Source organism: Aethalodelphis obliquidens, unplaced genomic scaffold (genome assembly GCF_003676395.1).
Source record: "Aethalodelphis obliquidens isolate GAN/ISIS:26980383/991018 unplaced genomic scaffold, ASM367639v1 scaffold1, whole genome shotgun sequence".
Classification (NCBI taxonomy): Eukaryota; Metazoa; Chordata; class Mammalia; order Artiodactyla; family Delphinidae; genus Aethalodelphis; species Aethalodelphis obliquidens.
In genome coordinates this window covers 25,169,598-25,175,710 of record NW_020837945.1, presented here as the reverse complement: position 1 = coordinate 25,175,710, position 6,113 = coordinate 25,169,598, and the positions used below count along the sequence as shown (strand labels likewise).

Genomic DNA, 6,113 nt, shown 5'->3' with positions numbered 1-6,113 from the left:
TACAGCAGTTTCTTTCCTACTAACCTTTCTGCTAATGCCACAATCTGTTTACAACAAAAACAAATCAGTCAACACTTTTGTAATTTTCATTAGTGGTACAGCTTTTCCCTCTGATTCAAAAACAAAATGCTTAGTTGATGTGTTCATTAAATTCTGACTTTTTTTTTTTTGTCTCCATGCAGTATTAAAAAAACAGCATGTGTGATTCTTTTTAAAGAGAATTGGAGTCTAAGAGAAATCAAAACCAGAGTTCTGTCATCCCTAATATGCCCTTGAGAACTGACTGGATTCGTTAGCTGAGTCCATTTTAGCATGTTTCAGATTTTGCCTGTGTGTGTGTGGCTGCCATGAAAACCACATGGATACTTTGTGAATACTTTATACTTAAGAAAAAAAAGAGGGGTGAGATGCAGAAACTCCAGCCACTAATAGATCTCAACCCATCTTATTTAGATAACAATTGAGTAAATGTGGACACATATTGATTATCTTTCTAGAAATGATTTCTTTCTTATTTTCTTTTTGGCTCCTTATCCTTGGCACAAGAAATTGTTACATTAAAATTGTTTTACCACAAAGATATGAAGGTTTATTACCTGGAAATTATGTATGTAGTTTCAATTAATTTTATAAAACATCTGTGTACATGTGATATACAAAGAATTTATAGTTAGTCTTAATCCACCCAATGTAAGCCACATAAAATTATTCTTTTTCGGGCTTCCCTGGTGGCACAGTGGTTGAGAGTCTGCCTGCCGAAGCAGAGGACACGGGTTCGTACCCCAGTTTGGGAAGATCCCGCGTGCTGCGGAGAGGCTGGGCCCGTGAGCCATGGCCGCTGAGCCTGCGCGTCCGGATCCTGTGCTCCGCAGTGGGAGAGGCCACAACAGTGAGAGGTCCGCGTACCGAAAAAAAAAAAAATTATTCTTTTTCCCCACTGCATAACCTACTATTAATTTTATTAATAAGCTTAATTGTCAGATCGCACAAAGACCTTGGATAATGACAAAGGACATATCTTCTGTGAGTTGGGCATTTAAAAATATTTTTGAAAGGTCAACAAATTTAAAGCACTAGGTTATTTCCCTTCAGTCATTTTGTTCTACAAGTATTTCTACCACTGTTTGTCTGAGTGGAATGTACACTCTCTAATAAAAAGAAAATAAAACAGTGACTGTCACTGACAGAGGTCAATACTGAAAAGACTTCTACAAGTTCTATTAATAAAGTTAACAATTTGAGTAAATGCTGACATGCATTACTTTATCAACTGCTCTTAAAACACCTACTACTTCTGTATGACAATTTTCATTGCTGCGATAATTTGAATTGCCACCATCAAATAACATTTCTGAGAGTCTGGCACTACATAGTGTCAGGTTTAATGTTGTATCTCAAACAGGATGACAAGGTTGCTGCCTTCTACACACATCATGGCTGGTTAAGAAATATCTGGTGAAAACAAACACAATGATATCTTATTATTTCAAGGTTGTCAGCAAATTTTCTCATACTGATTAAAAATGTTGGGTAAACTGGAATACATAAAACAGATAAATTATGCATGACAACCCACTTTGTCAAGGGCTTATCATAAAATTCTGTTAAAAGGTACTGTTTATTATAGCATCCTAAGTGTAAGTGAATTTATAAAAGTACAGTGGAAACACACATTTTTAGTAATAGTTTTACCACCTAAAGTTTCAAACAACTTGCATAAACATACAAAGTTATATCCATATGACATTTCACGATTTTGAAGCTCTGGATGGACCTAATCATGGAAGGATGTAGAAAGAAGAGCACCAGTTTTCTTCAATCTTTATATTATTTAGAGATACTTTGTTGAGAGTTTATTTTCTACCCAAACTTTTCTTTTAATCAACTTTTAACTTCCATCTCTTACTTTCTTTTTAAACCATATGGTATAATCATATGATGTAAAAGGGAAAAAACGTCCTCTTAAAATGGTTCACTTTCGTTTCCAACCCCAGCCAACTGGGTTACATTTTCAGTGCTTAAATGTGATGAATAGGAAACTGAGTCATTTAAACCGATGCATCACGCAGGAAATGTATAGAAAAGGAATCTGAAACCTAAGAGACTTTTTTTGAGTGTGATAATAAGCTCAGGATTTCATCAGACTTTTACAGCAGCTAATAGAGTGAAGGATGGCATAGCTTCACAAGGAGAAAGATAATGCTCCATTCCCTCAGTAGTTATATAATACCAATCACAGGAGCACTTAGTCTAACAAAAGACCAGATGAGTTCTTTCTGGGAATTACTTAAAATATAGGCCAGGACAATAAAGAGACTGAATGTTAGTGTGTATTGTTCACAGGAAAGGACAGAGGACAGTGGGAGTTGGGCAAAGCAATAGGTATATCTCAGACAGCCTTGCTACAAAGTTTCCTTGATATCACATTTGTACTTACAAGTATTAGCACAGCCTCAGTTCCCACTCAGTCAATTCCTATTAAAGACTTCCTAGGCCAAAGAGAAATGGAAGGATTAATTCTGGTAGTCATTTGCCAAATTCACATTAGAGAGAGTAATTCACCACATTTGGAAAATTAACTAAGACTCTTTACAAAGAAGATCCAAGACTTCTAATTTTATAAATGATTTCACTTTGACACATTTATATGATTCAGTTAAACCCTTTAACTTATAGGGGAATAATCACTGAATCCCTATCAATATCTTGGCATATAGAGCTTAATTGATTTAATGTCTTATGCAGTTCGCACTAGAAGTAGAGAAGAAAAGTTTACAAATGTTGATGAACAAAGTAGAATGATTTCAAGAAAAACATGAACAATTAGCCTCTTCTGTATTAATCAGAGTTATCCAGAAAAACAGGATAAATAAGAGAGAGAGAGAGAGAGAGAGCGAGCAATTTATCATAAAGAATTCACTCATGCGATTATGGAGGCCTGTAAGTCCCAAGATCTGCAGTCTGCAAGCCTGAAGACCAGGAGAGTCGATAGTGTATTTATACTCCAAAGGCTGGTAGGCTCAAGATTCAGGAAGAGCTGAAGTTTCAGTTAGAGTCCAAAGGGAGGAAAAGAGCAGTGTCCCACTCCTGGGCATAAATACAGATAAAACCATAATATAAAAAGATACGTGCACCCAGATATTCATTGCAGCACTATTTACAATAGCCAAGACATAGAAGCAATCTAAATGCCCATCGACAGATGAATGGATAAAGAAGATGTGGTACATATATACAATGGAATATTACTCAGCCATAAAAAGAATGAAATAATGCCATTTACAGCAACATGAATGGACCTAGAGATTATCATACTAAGTGAAGTAAGTCAGACAGAGAAAGACAGATATCATATGATGCCACTCATATGTGGAATCTAATTTTTAAAAAGATGCAAATGAGCTTATTTACAAAACAGAAACAGACTTACAGATATTGAAAACAAACTTATGGTTACCAAGGGGGAAACACGGTGGGGGAGGGATAAATCAGGAGCTTGGGATGAACACACACACTACTATATACAAGATAGATAACCGACAAGGACCTACTATATGGCACGGGGAACTCTATTCAGTATCCTGTGATAACCTATATGAGAAAAGAATCTAAAAACAAACAAATATATTATATGTATAACTGAATCATTTTGACGTACATCTGAAACTAACACAACACTGTGAATCAACTATTCTCCAATTAAATTAAAATATTATAAAAAATAAATAAAGTAAAAAAAAAAAAAAAAACTATGTCCCAGCTTGAGGGCAGAAGTGCAGGAAGAAATTCCTTTACTCTCTAGAGGGTTACTCTTTTTGTTCTATTTAGGCTTTCATAAGATTGGATGATGTCCACCAATATTGGGAAGGACAACCACTTTACTCTGTCTACTAATTCAAATGTTAATCTCTTCCAAAATATCTTCACAGACACACCTAGAATAATATCTGACCAAATGTCTGGGCACCCTGGGGGCCTACTCAAGTTGACACAAATTAACCATCATAAGTCCACGCCTTGTCAACATGGCACCCATATGCATTTCCTTAAAACCATACTTAATCTCCAATGAAAGACAATAACAAGGTCATAATTTTACCTAAAATTATACAACTATTCTGCATACAATAAAGAATACACTAACTCCTTCCACAAAGGAGAAGGTAAAGTTCATGAATGATGTTTAATTTTTTTGATATCCCATAACTAAAATACTATGATGTAGAATTGATAATACTTAAATACTATAATATAAATTCAACACATTTTACATTATATAATAGAATAAGAGAGGTATGAAAACAAAGATCGTTTCTACACACAAACACACACACACACACACACACACACACACATCCCCCAACATAGTCATTACATAGTGAGGAGGTCCTTATTTCTGTAACTGATTTTGTGCTCAAAGATGGTATTTATGACTAACTTCTTCTATTATCCATTCTGTATTCCCTCTGCTTTTAGCAAGCACCTCAGCTGGTGGAAGTTCTCTAACTGGTAGGCTGACCCACACCTTTATTTCTGAATTCCTGAAGAGTCAGAGCCATCAGTAGTCCTGCCTGGATTGGACTGTAGTTTTCCATCGGCCATAGTCACAAAACATGTTAATATTAAGAGATGTCCTAAGAAATCTATATTCCAGACACATTCTTCGTTATGTCCACTGTAGAGTAGTTGTGCAACATCCCCTTGGTAGTCAGGATCAATCATCCAAGACAGCACATTAACTCCCTTCTTTGCCTGTTGATTTGGAGGCATAAGGAGCCCAAAATGGCTGAGCAACAGTCTTAACTTTCAGTTTAATGGAAACATTGTTGTATCTCCTAGTGAAAGCATTCCTTCTTTTGGAACTAAAACCTCTAGGACAGCAGAGCATAAGGTCATGGTAACAGGAAGCAACAATTTTTCTAGGGTGTGTCACTAGAGGTAAAAGTAAGTGGTACCATTCTCATTTTCACTTCTTGATTCCTGGACCCATTAATCCTGGCTGTGGAAGAAAAAGCAGCATATATTGAACGGCGATTCAGAGCATATGTAGCCTCTGAAGAATCTTACCTCAGCTTGGCAAAGTATTGCCACCTAGCTGGTGCTGTAACTGAGTCTTCAAAAAGCTATTATACCATTCTGTCATGGAAAACAGAGAATTTCATGATTATGAGCACATTGACATAATTTTTGTGCTGTGAAGTGAATTCCTTAATCAGAAGCAATGCTGTGTAAAATATCAGGATGGTGGATAAAGCATTTTGAAAGACTACAGATGAGGGTTTTGAAACATTGCTTGCAGGGAAAGGAAATTTGTATTCAGAGTAAATCTATTCCAGTAAGAGTAAAACATAGCCCATTCCTAGATAGAAGCTGTCAAAGTTAGTCAACCTGCTACCAGGTAGCTAGCTGACAACCCCCAGGGAACGGTGCCATATCAGGGATTCAGTGTTGGCCTCTGCTGCTGGCAGATTGGACCTCAGTGGTGGCTGAATCCAGGTTGGCCTCAGTGAATGAAGTCCATGGCGCTGAATGCATGCATAACCTCCATCTCTGCCACCATGGCTACTTTGTTCCTGAGTCCACTGGCTGAGGAAAAATGCTGACAGGTGGTAAACACAGAATGTGTCATTCTATCCACTTGATTGTTAAAATGCTCTCTTTGATGATCATTCACATGGGGCAGAAATATTTTCTTGTTTTCTTTCCATTCAGAGAGGTCTACCCACATGTTCCTTCCCTACATTTCCTTGTCACCAGTTTTCTAAACATGTTCCTTCTAAATCCCTGACCATCCAGCCAAACATTGGCCACAGGTCATGAATCAGTATATAGTCTCATGACTGGCCATTTCCCCTTCCAAGAAAAGTGAATATCTGGGTAACCATCTCGAAGTACTGTCCATTGGGAGGATTTCCCTTCACCACTGTTCTTCATGAATGTCTCAGAAAAGAATTGCAGTGCTAAAGTTGTCTACTTTAAGGTGGTGCCTGCCTATCATGCAGAAACATCAATAAACCAGGCCCAATAGTTCTCTTTCTCTGTACCCCAATCTTATGGAATTTTTCCTGAGGCCAAAGGTGTAGGCTGGGACAGAGAAAACAGTGTAGCAAGAG

The 6,113-nt window shown here is 37.1% G+C and overlaps 1 pseudogene; it reads right to left on the bottom strand.

Moving 5' to 3' along the window:
• Positions 1–4,390: 4,390 nt before the first annotated feature.
• LOC113624998 (uncharacterized) overlaps positions 4,391–6,113 on the bottom strand; it is a 28,014-nt pseudogene continuing 26,291 nt past the window's right edge.